Source organism: Pyxicephalus adspersus, chromosome 1, assembly GCF_032062135.1.
Source record: "Pyxicephalus adspersus chromosome 1, UCB_Pads_2.0, whole genome shotgun sequence".
Taxonomy (NCBI): domain Eukaryota; kingdom Metazoa; phylum Chordata; class Amphibia; order Anura; family Pyxicephalidae; genus Pyxicephalus; species Pyxicephalus adspersus.
Genome location: NC_092858.1, coordinates 86,247,754 through 86,266,736, shown reverse-complemented (window position 1 = coordinate 86,266,736; position 18,983 = coordinate 86,247,754). Strand labels below are relative to the sequence as shown.

The 18,983-nt window shown below is 36.2% G+C and overlaps 1 long non-coding RNA gene across 1 annotated transcript; it reads left to right on the top strand.

The window, feature by feature from the left end:
- Positions 1 to 9,093: 9,093 nt before the first annotated feature.
- Positions 9,094 to 18,983, top strand: LOC140322027 (uncharacterized). Its single transcript, XR_011919106.1, has 6 exons — positions 9,094 to 9,147; positions 10,042 to 10,216; positions 15,107 to 15,169; positions 16,270 to 16,341; positions 16,456 to 16,509; positions 18,702 to 18,983. It is a non-coding gene; the product is annotated as an uncharacterized lncRNA (long non-coding RNA).

Below are 18,983 nucleotides of genomic sequence, written 5' to 3'. Positions count from 1 at the left end.
TGCTCTTTTCATAGACTGACCAAAGTAGGGAGAAGTCTTCACATAGCATATTAAAGGTAAACATTTCACCTTTTCCCAACTCTGTTGAAAACTTAAATTGGCACACCTGAATTGTATGTTTGTATAAGTATAATAAAACAGTTTAGATATTTATTACATGTATAGGATGCACCCACTGCACCTGTACACAACCACTCATTTAAAAAAAAAAAAAATTAAAGCAAACCTTAATATTGCTATTGAGCCTTGCGTAATTCCAAGTTATGTGTTGTTTCACCACAGTCAAAGTATATATCTTTGTATACCACCTGCAGGGACATCCATTCTTTAACTTGCCAGTAAACCAGTGACCTGGTATGAGGGGTGGGTTTTGCAACCCTTGTATTTGCATAGAAATCAACCTGGCTTTGCAGTTATCTCAAAGACCCTCAACAACCACTTTTTGGAGTTAGTTGTCTGTGGACAGCCCAAGCTGAGGATCTCTTACCTGCCTCTCCTGGCTATTTTCTAGTTGTGTAAGTAACCTTTATCTTAGGTTCTAAACATCTGCTCAACATTACGTTACATTTAGGAATTATATTGTAAGGGAAACTTGTATTATTTAGGCTTAAAACATGAAATGATTTGCATTACTTAAAATATATATTTTCAATACCTTTTGTGTTTTAGTAGGGAAATTAGTCTATTTTAGTGTTAGTCTTGATTTTGGCGTGACTGCTTTTAGGGATTTAGACTTGTTTAAAATTTGTTTTCACCTAATATTTGTGTGTGTGTATATATATGTGTATATATATGTATGTATGTATATATGTGTGTGTGTGTGTGTGTGTATATATATATGTGTCACTAACACTTGCCTTGCAGCACTAGAGTACTAGGTTTAAATCTCAGCCAGGATACTATCTACATGGAGTGTGTATGTTGCCTGACCATGCTTGCATGTTTTTGGGATGTGGGAGCAAATCCATGTAGTTAAGTTAATTGGCTTCACCTCAAAAATTGACATTAAACTGTGGTAATGACATATGACTATGGTAGGGACGTTAGATTGTGAGCCTTCTCTGTTGTAGACATTATTATAGACTTAGTTAAATGCTGTGTATTATGTTGGCATAATATAAACACATCATTATTATCACAAGCCCTTATATAAGTTAGAGAAATATTTATGAACTGGATGGTGTAAAGCAGGGTTAATTTTTGGTAATTCTGTACTTCACATTCACCAAATTTTGTAATTGGAGCTGGCCCTCTTTTGCTGGGTCTTTTTTCCCCATATGCAAGTCAATGGGAAGTGAAACAAGAGGATCTCCTGTGCATTTGAATGTAAGGTGTTTTTCACATGAAAGCATGCTCCATTTGATTAGCTCTTGAGTTTACACTTAAGCAAATAAGGTAAAACAGGGAGCAAAGTGGTCATAGTAACCAGATAACACCTTTTTCTTTATCAGGACAAAGGCGAACAATACTGATTGGTTGATGGTTAGTGAATTATACACATTTGCCAGGTATAGGATGGTGTAAAAGTTGTAGAATACAGCACTCACAATGTATATACCTATCGGTATGGAACTCGAGATAGGGACAGTATTTATTAGGTAGCACTACTAAGCATAATTGCCAATATAACAACTGAAAATGTCAGCCACCTTTATGTGCAGACACAATCTATGTATATGAATATAGTGAATTTTATGTTTTTAGTAAATGTTGTATTTTTGAACATTTACCATATATGACTTTTATATCACTTTTTTCTTATGTTTTTAAAATCTTTGTATGCAGAATGTACCGTAACACATAATTCAGAGTGTGTGTGTCATTCAAACTCAAGTGATGCTGGCAGAAAGGGAAAAGGAAGGATTTAGTGACTGCACTTAGTCATTTACTTCCATGTGTATATTAAAACCTGAACTTTGGACTTTGTAAACTATGCTTTTTTTTAGCAAGATTAGACAGGTAAAAATAAAATTATCTTCTTATGTGATGAGCATAAATTATGTATAAAGATACAACAGTTGGTAAAATTGTTTAGATAATGACAAGTAGAGCTAAAACCCAATTGTGATCACAGAGGAAAAAGTATTCCCTGGAGTCCAACTCCTCCCCCCTTTTTATAAACTACAATTAGATTTTAGTGAAACCTACGGTAATTTGATTACTGTTCCTGTCTTTCTTGATCATTCCCAGTGACAGATCTGCTCTGCTCTAAAGAAGTGCACAGTGGCTGACCCTGAACAGTTGTTTATCAATCTCCAATGATGGATTGATGAATGACATAGGGGGACCACAGTGCGCATCTCAATTTTTTGTCCTGAGATGTGCAGGACTGTTTATTTCCAGATATCTGCTGCATTTGTTTCTAATGAGGATGCTGCTGCTAGAATCATCACACATGACAGCGCCAAAGGTTAAATAATAAGTGGCATTTTTAGAGATTGGCCTGTAAATATGAGTAGAGATGTCTAACTTCTTAAAGTGGACCTGTTTTTTAGAAAATGGACAATAAACTATTTACATATTCTTAACAAGCAGATTAAAATAATAGGAAACCACATAAATGTTTTCATAATCAAAGCTCAAAAAAAAACACACAACAAAGCTTCTAGAGTTGTGTTTAAGCTGGTTTCTGCAAGCTTAGAAACACTGGCTAATTGTTTACATGAGATATGGGGAAAGCGCTAAAGCTACGTACACACTTCCAATTATTATCGTTGGTAAACGAACGACGAACGATCCTGCAGTTCGTTTAACAACGATAATAATTGGAAGTGTGTACGTAGCTTAAGGCTGGATATACACGTGCTATGGTTCTCCTCCAATATTCGGCTCAGAGCTGATATCGGACGAGAATCTTGCGTGCTTGCAGTGCCCGTCGTCCATGTTGTGCCTCTCTATACAATTTACCTCTATTTCTCACAGGCCGGAGTTTTGGCTTAATCCATAATAATGGTGGGGCTGTAATATCTTTTAGATGTTACTGGTTCTCTATATGGGCTACAGCTATGTACACATATTAGATGATACTTGTCCAAGATGAGCATGACTGTTTGTGCTGACATGTGTACAACAGTCCCCTGACATCATTTGTCAATCTGCCGTGACCAATCAGGAAGAACCCTTGTGCATTACAAAGGAGGAGAGCACAGCAGGGTACCACTCACTCCTCCTCCCACCTCCCCTCTCCATAAAACAGAATAGCGCTGGGTGTACAATGCTCATCCTGGAAATGTTCAGTCCATCAGACATCTGTACAGGGCTTAAGACTGAACTAAAGGAGAAAGCAGGATGATTTTATCGGTAGGCATAACAATTACCATTTATTTTGCAACAGTACCAAAAAATGCTGTTTTAAAATAAAGTCAAGGGAATGCATACCGGTACTAGAACTTTTTCTAGTACCATCTAGTACCATCAGTACTATTCTGATTGTACATGATTGGCATGTAAAGCCTTCATTTTCTGCATGCAATAACAAAAAAATATGGAAATGAGCCACCATTGAGAAACAAATGTAGGCTATGGTATCGCTTTTAAAAGTCCACCAGATTTTACATTTTATATATATATACATATGTATATATGTATATGTACATGCCTGCCTGTAGCTCCTGTTTATCAGGTTTTTTTAAGGTATTTGTTTCCTAAGTATATTTAGCCTGTCCTGTTATTATAATGGTTTAAGGTTCTCTCATTCCATTTCACTGTGGCTATAGAGTGACCATTATAGTGAGACATTGTTCAGGATCCTTTTTCTCACAAAAGCATTCCTTAAGACGTCACCAAAGAGAAAATGGTCTTTTCACTTTGCTGCAGCATTGAGTGTTCCCAGGGCTCAGAGCTCACCATGCCAGTTTTGTAGATAACAGCAGGATTCTCTCCTCCTCACCCATAGTAAGTTGTTAATAATATATATACAACATTGTGCTTCATTGATCTGTTTACTAATTTACCATTTACTCATTTTTGATTGCTCAATGCTTTGACTTGTTTTTAATGCAATGTTAGGTCTCTTTTACTTAAGCAGCACATGCGTTAATGCCCACTGCACTAAACTAAGCAAAAATGTGTGCAAAACAATACCGTGTTAACTCCACAGGCATCTGTTTTTTTTAAGCCAGTGTTAAAATGTTGAGCTTGTTTAGTATTTCAGATTGTCCTATGCAACCTGCTGCACCATTACAGTAGGAAAGCTTGGCCACATGACTTTGACAGGTCATGTGAGTGAGGTACCTCTCCTCCCGGTACTGCCTACCCTTCTTTACCAGTTGTTAAAAAGAAAGACAGTCTTTCCTAAAGTGACAAAACAACTAAGTAGAGATTAGAAATGTAATGCAAAACTGCATTTTTTTAAAATATTTTTTTTTAAGCAATGGGATGGTTGTGGTAAGCCCTTACTGTTAGTAAATACGGTAGCTCACAGTGTTATTGAGTTCATGCTTCATGTATTACCCATGTTGTATATTGAAGCCGATCAGATGTTCCGTAGAAAAATAATCCAGCCTCATTCCACTCCTTTCCATTCCTAATTTTTAAAACACACTCAGCAAATCTATTAAAATGCTTAGTGCAAAAAAGGTGTGATAAAAAAACAAACACAAATATGACCAAATAGCAACCTAAGAACACATTACATTTTGCTTAATAATGTATGGCACTTGTTGCATTTTTTGTTGTTGATCTCTTTAAAATTTGATAGATATTTGACTGTCAGGATCCAATTTACTCTCATACCAGTGCTCACTCCAGTGCACCAGGCTACCTCCTGCAGCACTCATTGGTTTACCCATGCATTGCCCAAAGCATTGTTAACCCTCAGATAAGACTCTTTAACAGCAATTTAGTTATGTAACCATGCCTAGCTCAGTTTGTGCTATTCAACATTCTCCCTTATCAGTGTCATTCTTGTTTTCACAATCTCTGGTCATCAGAGATCAGATTGTAACCTCTATGGCTACCTACACACATGCAATAATTGTTGTTGGAAAGGATCTTTCACAATTCTCTCCAACAACAAATTACTGCTCGATGCATGAACGAGCGATGTACATACAGTGCCATGGAGAGGGGAGGGGGGAGAACGACGGAGTGGCACCTGCGCTTTTTCCCCCTTCACTTGCATTACGATCTGGCGAATCCACGGACAATGAACAGACAGTCGTTTGGACAATGAACACTGTACTCATGCCAGATTATCGTCCAATATCAGCCCTGAGAGGATTATCGGACGAGAACTATTGCACGTGTGTACATAGCCTATGATCAGCAAGTTAACCTGTTTACCCACACTAGATAATGGTCATCCAAAACAAACAAGATTGCTGTGCAGGTGAAAATCTAGAGTGTTTATAGCAGTCCCCTAATGTTATTAAGCAATCTGCCATGGCACATCACTAACAGAGTGATTTCCAATAGAGGAGGGCCTCTAACTCGTTCTCCCCCCTCCTTTTTCAATAGAACTGTACAGTGCTTGTTTGATCTAATGTCGCTAAAAACTATAACAAAGTTAGTTTTTAGTGACAAAAATCTATTTTCTGTAAGCACTAAGAAGAAGTAAAAAATTGAGCAATTGCATCAATTTGACAGATAACCAGCATTTACATATGAACAGGTGAATGGCTGCAAAGCCTACATATTTCTCTCCATGCAGTTTTTACACTGAGCATAATGGGTTTTTATGTGCCCACTCTGCCTTTTAGATTTATAGTTTACATTATTGCATTAGGGAATGCAACAAAAGTTATGAATCATTATGGCATGTGGAACTTGTTAGAACATAAAAGAATAATTATGCCAGGGACTATCTTAGTATGGACCTTAAGCCAGGGACTATCTTTGTATGGACACATTTACCTATATCCTAAATAAGACTTTTAGATAGACTGTTCTCTTTTATAGTTCAATAATTCTTTATTAGCAGATTTTAATATTTTACATAACAGAACATACATATAGTACAGATTAAACAGAAAAATATAACAAATGAATCTTAAAGAAAAAGAAGGGGAGGGAAAATTTAGAGCTCTAAAAACAGAGAAAAAGAGAACATACTAAAAGATATAAAGATCTAAACATATAACATACCAATTTTGCCAGCCAATACAAAAGGAAAATACAAAATCAACTTAAGCACAGAATCCACTATAAAAATCGTCTATCAACTTACAATAGTACAAGAAGAATGAAGGAGCCAAAGTTCCCAAAAAATTTGTCATAATTGGAATTTAGAATAGCAACTGTCTTTTCATGCGCACAACAAAGATTCAGGTCCGCTATAACATCTTTATGGTTAGGAATTTGAGTGTTCCTCCATAATTTGGTAATATGCATTTTTGCTAGTAAAAGAATCTGAATAATAATAGATCTGATACGAGTGGGAAACCGTCCGGTATCTAAATGCAGAATAACCAGTTCAGGTGTGGGTATCATTTGGTGGATACTGTGATTATTTGTGAAGCGAGACTGGCACAGCTTGGTACTTGAAGTTGAAAAATAGAAAAATAAACAAAAACAAAAGAGGGAGAAACAGAAAACAAATAAAAACATCCTGGAACACTCCAGGTCAATTTGCAGATAAACTCTGCTTTGGTTTCTCATGGAGGCGTGAGAACCATTTTAAGGCACTTCTTCAGGAAAACCTTAAATCTAGACAAATAGAAGGAACCAACAATTCTACGTAGTAAGCTGGTTATTCACAATCATAACTGGATCACTTAGACATCTAGAAAAAAAAAAAAAAGGGAAAAAACGAGCAGGAACTATTTATGTCCACTCTGAGACCATGCGTGTGGGAGTCTTAGCTTGGTGAGTTTGAGAATCTTCCATATCAATGTTCCAACTTGCTAGAAGTTGTCTGCCAGCTTCTATATTGGGCATTGGGTAATTTTTCCCCAGGTAAAACACAATCAATTTTGTGGGGAAGCCCCATTTGTACAGGATTTTCTTTTCTCTCAAAATCTTGGTAATCGGGAAAAAAGTTTTCCTAGCTTGAAGCGTATTTTGAGACAGATCAGTAAACATCTGAATATATGTATACACTTCCTGTAACGGTGGCGGTTTCCTAGCCGCATACATCACTTTCTCTGTCATATGAAAAAAATGTACTCTCGTGTACTAATCAAAACATCTCGTGGAGTGTCCAGAGACAGAAAAGAGGGTTTCGGAATTCGATGTGCTCTATCAATTAGGAGATCACTTTTGGAGGCCATAGGAAGTAAACATTTAAAATAAGCCATGATAAAGCCTGTTAATTCTCTTAAAGCAATTGCTTCAGGGATCCCTCTGATTTTAAAATTATTTCTTCTTGATCGATCCTCTATATCAGCAAGTTTCTGCTTGATCCATTGTATGTCTGTGCTCTGGTCACTATGAGCATCTACCAGATCATTATGAGTATGAGAGAATTCGTCAAGTTTCTTTTCTAAATGCTGAATTCTCTTTTCATGTTGTGTAATAGATGATTTGATTTGAGTAAACATGCTAGCCATATCTTGATGTAAAGAGTGCTTTAAGGAAAGCATCATTTCCTTCATTATAGAGATTGAGAGCTCTTTGTGATGTACAGGAAAATCTTCAATGGTAAGGCAGGAAATGCCAGTGGGCCTAGGTATCATATCATCAACCTGGGGACTATATAATGGAGGTTGCGATTCAGCTGCATGGTTATCGGTGTTAATCTGGGAAGTTTTTATAGAGCCGGGTGACTCACCAGAAACAGGGTCCAAGCGGTCCACGCAGGGAGATCTGGTGTCCGCCGAGGATGGTGAAGACGGAGAATCCGGAGCTGCTGAAGGAGAGGTAGGCCTCGATCCTGCGCCATCTTGTGAGTCTGTCACGTCCTGCGTCTTAAAGAAGCTGGTGAGTTTCCGCGGCTCCGGTTTCGTTTTCTTCCGTTTTGTCATCCTTTCCAGGTATAAGTACTCTGAGGCAGCTAATGAGTAGCTTTTAATCCGGTAATGTAGGTGAAAAGTTGCTGTGGTAGTCGCTAACGGCTCCCTCTGATGTAGAGCAATTTGATCAAGCCGCCATCTTGCAGATGGCCAGCGACTGTTCTCTTTTAAACCTAGCAGCAGAAGGTAGTTTAATTTCTGTTTTTCTTTTTTTTTTCTTTTTTAGGTTACTAACACCTTTTGTACATTGCATAATGTCTCTATATGTCGCAGAACGCCCCCCACGAGGTAAGTATTTTATGGTGATGTGTATATTTTTTATAGTGCTGACAAAATACACAAAGCTTTACAGTCTGGAGGTCCATTCACATTAGTGTCTATCCCTCTACTATTTTTTACCTTACTATTACCTTACTAGTACATTTTTAGGTTGCAGTGCGCACACATATGCAGGAAGAGCCTACATTCAATATAATATACACAACTTAGCTGCCATGTTGCCTAGCTTTTGCATATGATAAGTTTTTTCAAAACAGTTTAAACAAAAATAAAATAACCCACATTTTTACACAAAACGTTATTAGAGAACATGTTTATGCAAAGATTTAAAGCCCACAAAATTAATAAAAGATCTATATATGTGGTTAGATCTTCACGTAAGCTAATTTTTCTTTCCGAAGGATAATGGTACCTTTGTGTGCATTATACATAAAATGTTACCTGAGCCTAATTATTCCCTGCAGCTGTCAGAGCCAAACACCAAGTTCCAGAAAGATCTGTGACATCAGCAAGACAAAAAATCAATCACAATGACTTTTGTTTTATTAGTTTTCTGAACAGATAATTAGGGCAGGTCAATTTAGGTAAAACATTTATTAATGACTTATGGCTGGTTGTAAACTAATTGGCAATTTACAGCTATTTCCGCTCACTGGAGTTGTCTACTCCATGGATTCTACTTGTAGGTAGATAGTAGACTTATAATGCAGACATGGTGATATGCAAGGGAGAACAGAACACCAATTAAAAAAAATGGAATTGTGTTGATTTTTTTCAATATGTAGTATTTTTTAAAGAGTCGCAGAATCCTAGACATCCTCTATATCATTTGTTTTAGAACAAACTGTGTTTAAATAATTATTTTATTGATGCTTTTACATAATATAGCATTTTGTGGTTTCTCTTCTTCTTTTGCAGTGTATTTCCAAATTGGAGATGACAGTGACGAGGAGGATGAAGGTTTTGTAAATGATTACGAGTAAGGAGAATTTTTGTAACGTTAGTACTAATTAGATAAAGCCTCTTTTTCTCAAAATATGTTCGTTGTGGCTGTTCCAGCAGAGCTCTATTGATTATGACCTATTTATTTGGAGGATGTTTAAGATCCTCAGCCTCACAGGTGTAAGGCCTTCTTGACTTTGAATAAGCAAAGATATAGTAGTGCATAATTGCAGAGACCTAGAGACAAGCTATTCCTGTTTTGTCTTTTTATTTGCTCAGTTATGCATAAAAAAGCAAATGTATTTTCTGGTGTCTTAGGGTGCATCCTTCCAGGCACTCTAAGACTAATCGGCTGCTGACACGTGAAAGTCAGAGCGATTGTATGTTCTGTTGAAAATGGATCCCAATTAGTTAAATCAGTCTTGTAGTTGACTTTCTTTGTAGCAAACAATCACAGGAATACTTAGCAGTGCAGCCCTGAACTGATGCAAAAATGTCACAAACACTCAGCAAGACACTGGGCACCGTTAAAAATATCTGTAGTAAAAGTGAAGAGGAATTCTGACATAAAATAGTGCTGATTAATGTGAGATTTTTAGACTAGAATGGATAGTTACTGACATCCATAGTGCTTCACTTCATCTGGCCAATTCCATGAGAAGTAGTGTTGGGCACAACATATAAAGACAAGAAATTTCAATGCGCATACTTTTCAGCCACACACCTTTCTCTCTGTCTGGGTTTAATCAGAAAGAGCTGATTGCCATTTCTTATAGTTGTTTGCCTACCTTCTATATGCTTTATAATACTTGATGTTAAAGATAACAATATTTTAGATACATTGTACCACTTCAGTTTGTGCTCTTCTGTAGCAGTCTGTTCACAAAACCTAATGTAACTGTAAATATACATTTTGTTTTTGTTTTCCCAGGCCTTTTCCTTCATATAATATACCAGAATTTAACCAGCTATTTAATGATGTAGGCATTTGGGAGGAAGGACAAGATCCCCCTCTTCTTCAGGCAGTAAACCTTCTTAGAATTCTGCATGGACTCAATTTGTCTTTTCGAGAGCGCAGACAGTCACGGGTACGCAATACTTACCTGGTAAGTTTTTAGGAGTAACAGTGCTCCAAAATGCAAATTAACATCAGATGTATTAAACTTTTATGTGATTGATGATGGAAGAAGCAGAGGCACATGAAGTTACCTAGCAAAAATGTCAAGGAGTGTTTTACTCTTACAATTTCTGTACAAAGGTGTATATGCCCATTATAAAAGTAGATACAAAAAAATCAGACCAAACTATACTGAGTAAACTTTAATATTTTAGTTAGTAGTTACATTTCATTGATAGTAGCTTAAATAATTATTTACTTCTTGCTGGAAATTATTTATTATAAGCAAGCACAAACATTGTATGTATCTCCCTTTTGAATTTGGAAGTATTGAAATTTAAAATAAACAGAAAAAGCATATATATGATAGTTTGCACCTTAGTCATAAGCCCAGTTTCAGCCCTGCAGAGACTGCCTCCAACACGTGATGCAAACCTTGGGACTGCTGTAACAACCTGACACTCATTCTTGCTCTTCACAAAATTTTACAACTGGTGGGAATAAAATCGAAGTGCCAGTTGACTGAGAGTAGTAGTAGTAACAAAATGCCACAACATGTTTATAAAAGAAAACACAAACAGATTCCAGCAGTGGTGCTGCAATATTGACTTTTTAGGATAATACGCTCAGGCAGGAGGAGTACAACACACTTTATTACACTAGGTAACATTTCATAAGGGTAAGTTCATACTGAACATTTGGAGATTCAGCTAACTATGTTTATATGATTATAATAAAAAAGGGTAATACAAAGGGTAATATGTATAAAATTATGTACAAAAAATGTGCTGCAAACAGTTAGATAACAGTAAAATAAAATTATAAAATGAAAATACTTGGGTCCTTGTTTGGTGTGAAGGTGAAGTCTTATCTAAGTTTAAAGTACCAAGTCCAATTTCAGGGTCACTGGCTCTTCCACATAGTGACCTGGCAGCACTTTCTGGTTTAGATTGTGACACCAGCCCAGAACCATTTTGAAAGCTGGTTTTGATCATATTTCGATTTTTGATTTTCCTAAACTGATCCATATTTTTGTGGAGAGAGATATGAACGTTAAATCATTACCTAGTTTTCTATTAATAAATAAACAGATTGATATTAAATGTGTTAGGTGTATCATGTACTGTTTATTCAGGAAAGGTAATGTCTCCAGAAGACATAACATATTGCTGTTTGGAGTCAATGAAATGGACATGTTAACTCAATTACAAATAACTGTTCTGTAAAGACATATGCTCATAACTAAAGAAGTTTTGCAATGGCTAAAACATGTACTGTAAATACTATACCACTCAAGAAGTGCTTTTATTACTTTTAAGGTGCAATTGATACCTAATACAAAAAAGGGGGGAATTTAAAATTTAAAAGATTTTATTTGAGTTGGCTAATAAAAAACATTCTTAGAAATGCAAATGATCCCATTGATTATAACACACACTTCCTATCGTCATGTTATTCTAAGACATATGATAAAGTACAATTACGCTCAAAACATATTGAAGGGGTGAATTCAATAATGACCCTATTAATTTCAATGTGTTTGATAGATTTGGTCTACTTCTTCAGGAGAATGAGCGACAAGGAAGAAATCACAATCTACAAAAAAAGGAGGGTATAAATGAATCAATATCCATTCAGAAATCAAACTTGAACACATAGAATTGAAACTGGGACCCCTGTATCAATCCTCCTGCCCCTATACGTTATCTTTAGAAGGCGTCAGTGCTCATATTTATTTAGGACGCCGCGGGAGAGGAAGAGGCTGACTGGTCCTACCATGCCCTGGCTGTTTGAGACCTAGATTGCTGCACTGTGACACCAATACTTACCATATTTTATGTGCTTTCTTGAACTGCTGCATATGTGCAATGAAGGTGACTGCAATATCTTTTCAATCCTTTAATGAGAATCATAAAAGATCCACTGTCACAGCAAGTCCAATAACATACGGTAATATTTAACAACCGTGAGATTCTATATTCGGTTTTCAGACACACATAAACATTGGCATGTTGCTTCTTTTTATAATGTTTATAATAGTGCTTTGATACCTTCGTGTTCACAATTTATTTTAATACACTATACTTTGAAACACATATTTAATACCATCATTTTTTAATGGGAGTCACTATTTAGTTTAACGAAAACATATTAACCTACTTGTCTTTATGGTTTTCTATGTTTGGGCTTTTTCAAGTAATAAGGTGTATCAATTTGCAGCATCCTCTTCCTTGAGACATTTGCTATATGAAACAATTTTCTTGATCAAGCAGTATGTTTATACCTTTATATTGAGGTTATATTGGTTTGATTTCTGAATGAATATTGATTCATATATATGTTTGGCCCTTCTATTTTCTGTAGATTGTGATTTACTCCTTGTCGCTCTTATTCTTCTGAAGAAGTAGACCAAGTCTTGGAGGTTTTGAGCAAAACTGTTGTACTTTGTCAAATATCTTATGAATACTATGATAGATATGACGATATGATACATATAGGAAATGTGTGTTATAATCAATTGGATCATTTTTATCTTTGAGAATGTTTTTATTAGCTAACTCAAATAAAATAGTCTTTTACATTTTTTAAATTCAATCAACTGCAACTTAAAAATCTCTCTCATAAAATCACTTCTTCTTGAGTGTTATAGTATTTTCTAGTTCAGGGGTCCTCAAACTACGGCCCACGGGACGAATACAGCCCGCTGGCCGCCCAGGCTGCTTCTCCTGCTTGAGCTCTGGCTGCCTGCCATCTGCACTCCAGGGAACCCGGTCACGTGACACCACTGTTGCCGGGGTAACGCTGGAGCTGTCGGGCTGAAGCCATCAGGCAGAGAAGGTATGAGCAGAGCAGAGACTTACTGCTGCCTTCATTCCCTGCTCACTGCAGCACAAATGTACATGATCAATGTACATTTGTAAATAGTATGAACATACTATGCACATTGATCATGTACACATGTGCTGCAGTGTGATCCAGCCGATGTATGAAGGCAGCAGTGAGTGACAGGTAGCAGACACTGACAAAGTTTTTTTAGCAGCCCTTTTTTAATTATTAAAAAGTGTGGGGTAATGTTGGGTGTAGGGTAGGGTGTATAAAAAGAAGCAAATTAATGAATTGCTTGAGATTATTCATTTGCATGGAAAATGCAAGATAAATTTGCATTTTCAATACACACAGTGAAAATTCAAATTTATCTGTGCATTTCCATGCAAAGGAATAATCTCAAGCAATTTTAAAGCCAAAGTAAACGCCACTTTTTTTTTTTAATGATCGGCAAGTGTGCTGTGCATATAGTATTGTTCTTTCATGTTTTTTATACAATAAATACGTTTTGTGCAGTGTGCATAAGAATGTTCTCTTGTTTTTTTTCAAACTATAGTACGCCCCCCACGACAGTCTGAGGGACCGTGAACCGGCCCCCTGTTTAAAAAGTTTGAGGACCCCTGTTCTAGTTTAACTAGGCTGTGGTGTATTTTTCTATATAACCTAATCTAAAGTAAGGGGCTTAAGGTATACCTTACATGTACTGAAACACATGGCTCAGGGTCTTATTTGCTTGAGCTAGCTGATGTGACTAAAAAGGGAGTGCCAATTCACAGCATATGATGCCAATGCTGCTAGTTACTGTTTTTGTACTCCACCAGGGGGTAATTACTTCCCTGATGGACTTGGAGTGAATTATAACATTATGCAAGTGTAGACTTTAAGACCATTATGCAAATGGTCTGTAAGACCAAATGGGATGTCAATAGATCAGTTCTGATCTGACGGTGACTGGTTTGAGCTTAGTTTTGGTACATAACTAATTTATAATATGGCTTTATTGTTAAACTCCCTACTACCGGTCACATCATCTTTAAATATGACAATTTGCCTAGAATTTGCACTGGAGTTTGAAAAATGTTTGCTGGCACCAACCATGCAACTGACTGAGTGCCTCAGCCTGTACTCTTTTGTGATCTACCTCTTCCAGAACTGAAAGACAAACTCACGGCATCATCATCAACAAGATAACAAATAATACACAATTTGAATATTCCTAACAAACAGGGACGCACACTTTTAATCACAGGGATACACAAGGGCTTGTGTTAAAGCGCTTTTACTCCATTTTCAGAATATTTAAATACTTTATTGTGCATCATCTTGACCAAGGTTCACTTTACGGAGTGTGTTGGGTCATACTTGCTATCCACTGCTCCAAAAAAAACCCAGGGAGTCTGATAGACGTCAGTGACTTGTCTCTGAAAATGATCATTCCGGATAGTTTCCAGAAACGAACGAGCAGCACTCTTATTTGCGCTCCTCCATATTAGTGAACAGGAGTTGTTTATCAATCAGTCATGGCAGGTTGGTAAATGACATGGGGGGAGGGGAGACTTTGTACAATTTGACATTGTCAAATATTTACCCAGAGAGAAGCACAACAGCTTAACCTGGGTGATGATTATCTGACTTGTTTATATGTCCGAGTCCTGTTATTTCAATGTTACATTATTATTATTAAACAGGATTTATATAGCGCCAACATATTACACAGCACTGTACATTAAAATGACAGACTAATACAGACAGTGATACAGGAGGAGAGGACCCTGCCCTGAAGAGCTTACAATCTAGTAGATGACCAGGACATCGTGGTAAGGAAAGGTGATAAGGGGTGATTTACAATCCAATGTAGTTCAACAAACCTAGGGAGAGCCCACTCATAAGATTTTTGCTCCCTTGACTTTTACTGACCTAACCTTTGTTATGTTTTTGTTGTTTTTTTGTGTTACAAGGTGGCACAAGAATAGAAGAAAAATTGTATTATTTTCAAGAAGTGTAAATTATAGATTTATTAAACCTCTCATTCGTGTATCTGTTTATATTGTAGTATAAACAAATTTGGCAAGCCTCACTGGTTCTGCAGGAATACAAGGAGGAACTCTGTGTACAGGTAAGAGCATTTTAATTTGAACATTAAAATCATTATAAAAAATGTACCTTGCTAACGATATAAAATGTATAATAATATTAAAATACTTTTCTGTATATATGAACATGTTACATGCTTCTCTGTTAGTAATTTGCAGAGATACAAGAAAGAGTGGATTTTAAAACTCTGAAAAACTTCCCTACCAAGTCAAGAGCTAATGTTTGACCCTGCAGATCCAGGTTTAGTAATGAATAGTGTGTATGTGTGATAAAAGAATTCAAAATGAACAACTTCACATGTTTTTACCTTTTACATTTTTGACATATGAGTTTCTAAATAATAATCAGTCGTGGAGGTGGCACTAAAATTTTGCCACCTGGTGGCATTCAGAAGGTGTCCATTAGAAGAAAAACCCTCCAAAAACATTTGGACCTTGTCCTCTCGTCTTCCACACTTCTAGGTTGATTGTCAAAATTTGAAAAGCCTGTGCTATGCTTGTCATTTGAGCAAATCTCCACTTAATGCCATGTAATGTGATCAAATTACAAAATAGATCTTTGCAGCTATTCCTCTTTCTAGGCTTGTGCAACAATGGCAAGCAGACAAGTAGAACCATGTGACCTGGTTTTAGAAGATGATTTCATGGTATCTTCAACTATTTATTTATGATTTTTAATGCACATCCCGGAGATTTTATTTACTAATCTGTCGCTGTACTAGTGTCACAACTTCAGCAATAAACAGGCACCTAATGTTTTAATCCACTGAATTTCTTTGGACATGTAGTTGGTGTTGGCTATCATTACTACAAACTTTTATCTCTGGTGGTGGAATCTCTACACTTCAATTCTTTAGTCTGCCTACCTACTGCAATCATTAGAATACATGGGTTTTCATTATTGGTGTAGAAAACCAAAAATGTGATGTGAGACCTCCAATGCTGCATCAGCAGGGTCCCCAAATGCAAAGGGGAATGAGTGTGAGATTTCAACACATCATCACCAAGGGTGGCTATTTCATCTCTCCAATTGGGCTGTCAATTATTAATATGATTATTGAGCATTTTGTTATGTTGTACACCAACCCTTCATAATACTGTAATACATTTTTTTTTATTAAAGATATTTTCCATTCTTCAAGAATATGATCAGGAGGATTTCTCTGGATTAAGGGAAGAAGTACAACGAATTAGGGTAAAACGAATATGTGTTTAAATTATTATTAGTTTTATCTATAAATTAAATATATATGTATACTGTAAATATAAATCTTTTGTATTTGACAGCATTTTTAATATTTTTTTTCAGAACCAGATTGAGCTGGAAAAAACCTACACCTATGAAAGGAGACACAGACAAGAGGTAGGAGAATTTTTTTTTTCTTATACAAATGTTGCATAAATATATGTAATTTTTCCTCTATATAATCATTCAGCAGGTCTGAGATGGGGAGGCTCTAGCAGAGAAAGTAGAAAAACCCTCCTGACTTTGCTTTCTGATTGGGGTGTATAGATCAAAGTGTCAGGACCTAATTTCAGATCTTTTGACAGATAGATTTATTTGCTTCTATGGGAAAAACCACTGGTTGAAAACATCCATGAGGCAGGGTACATTTAATTATAAGTATTTTTTGCTTTGGAGTACAATAGAGGTAAGGTAAATGGCTTTTCTTATGTTTTCTGGCCAATTTAGTCTCAAGTAGTTTTTATTAGAGTATACTCAAAAAATAATTCTGTAGTCAAAACTAGAAATCAAAATAAATTGCACATCCTTGATGCTCTTCTTTAAACTGGACAACAATTAGACATGTACGCATGATGCATGTTATTTTAACATACTGCTCTCCCCTCTATATTTAGCAATCACTAGCAAGCCCTACTATTTAAAAAGTATAGTATAGTAGACCCTTTCAGGATGCGTGACATAGGTATCCCGGGAGGCTCTGTGCTCCCATTCAGTCTTGATCGCTGCATGCTGTTGAGCAGCATGGTGGCTCAGTGGCTAGCACTCTTTGCCTTTGCAACTCTAGGGCCACAGTTTCAAATCATCCATGAGAGCATGGTGTGTATTTTCTCACCATGTTTTCTTGGGTTTTCTTCCTAATCACAAAAACATGCAGTTAGACAAACATGATTATGATAGGGGGAAAACCACTTAATCTAAGACCAATATCATTATGGTAGGGACATTGGACTGTAACCCCCCCTTTAGGGGACACTTAGTGACTTAACTATTGACTTTGTTAGGTGATAGGTAAAATGTTGGCAACATAACAATATATGATGATAATAATAAGCTTTGCTGACTTCAACCATCCAATTATGTGATAGCAAAAATATCAATCAAAGTAAAAATTCCCTTAAAAGGTAAAAGTTCACCTTAAATAATATAGTAAATCCTAATAATTGTTGCCCGGAGGGGAATTAATAAACTGCAAAATCCCTTTGTAATAGGTATGTTACATGTATTACATTCATAGGCAGGTTATTATCATTGCTGCCCAGACTAAACTGGAAGATGGTGTGCAAAATAACTAATATTATTTGATAATGTCCAAAAAAGTGTCTATATTACTAATATAATGATACCTATTTGTCAACTTAAACTCTAGGCAAATATAAAAGACACAAAAATGCATTTAATACATTAACTGCGTTTTTTAAGGGCATGCAATGGAAGTATCTGACTCTGACTTGTTTAACCTTTTGCAGTTCTTGTATAGCAGACTTTAGGGTAGAGGAGGGAAAATGCAGCAATGTACAGCTCTGTGTAATATGTTGGTGCTATATAAATCCTGTTTATTAATAATAATATTAATAATAATAGAGGCCAAACAGTAGTGCTGTTCATGTACTAGTAGTAAGACAGAGATTAGTGATAGAGCGATAAGCTTATCAATCAAATGTTTCTCCTTCATTGTCTAGTCACAAATTCTCTGATTGTTATTGATCTGCAGCAGAAACAAATTAGGCCTCTTCACTAGGCTAGGTACACACGTGCAATAATTATTGTTTGAAAACAAACTATCAATGATTATTCCTGATTATTTTGAACAATCGTATTGTGCACAATACTGTACATGCTGTAACAATACGATCGTTCAAATATAATCCACCAATAATGTACACACACTAGATACAATCGTTTGAACGATGCAGGAAGTGACATGTACCGCAGAAAGTGTATCACAGAACAATCCATGATCACTGAATGACCGTACACACAATAGATTACGAACGATCGTCACCCAAAAACTTAACAGATATAAAGCAAATTATTTGTCAGGTAAAACATATCTTATAAATCACATCTGTAAATTTGGCCCCTAGGTCAATAGTTTATAAAACATTTATGAATAGCTTTAGCTGTGTGTTTAGGATAATTCTCTTGCTGGAGGTGAATTTTAATAGTATATTTGGCCCATTTGTGTGTAAGCATTTACACAATAATTGCAGTTAGCAGCTGTTGTGTCTGTTAAATATATGTATGGTACAGTGGTATAGTATTGTCCATTAGTGATCAGTTAATAAGCTTTTTGCGATCTTAATTTTCAGACAGAAGATTGAACTGCAGAGGCCCAAATGAAGAACAAGAGAATGAAGTTGAAGATGAACCCCCACTTCAATGGACTGCATAAACTATTGATGTTTTAAATCTTTCTGCCACAACATTCCCTGTTTTTGGCTCCACCAATTGGTGATAAAGCCATGGGCCTAATTGGTCTTTTACTTTCAATGTTTTTATCGAACTCTCAAGGGACGTGGCCATCCATTCGTTGATCTATAGGGGATCTTTTTGTGAAAATAAAGAAAATAAAAAAAAAATAAAAAAAAGCT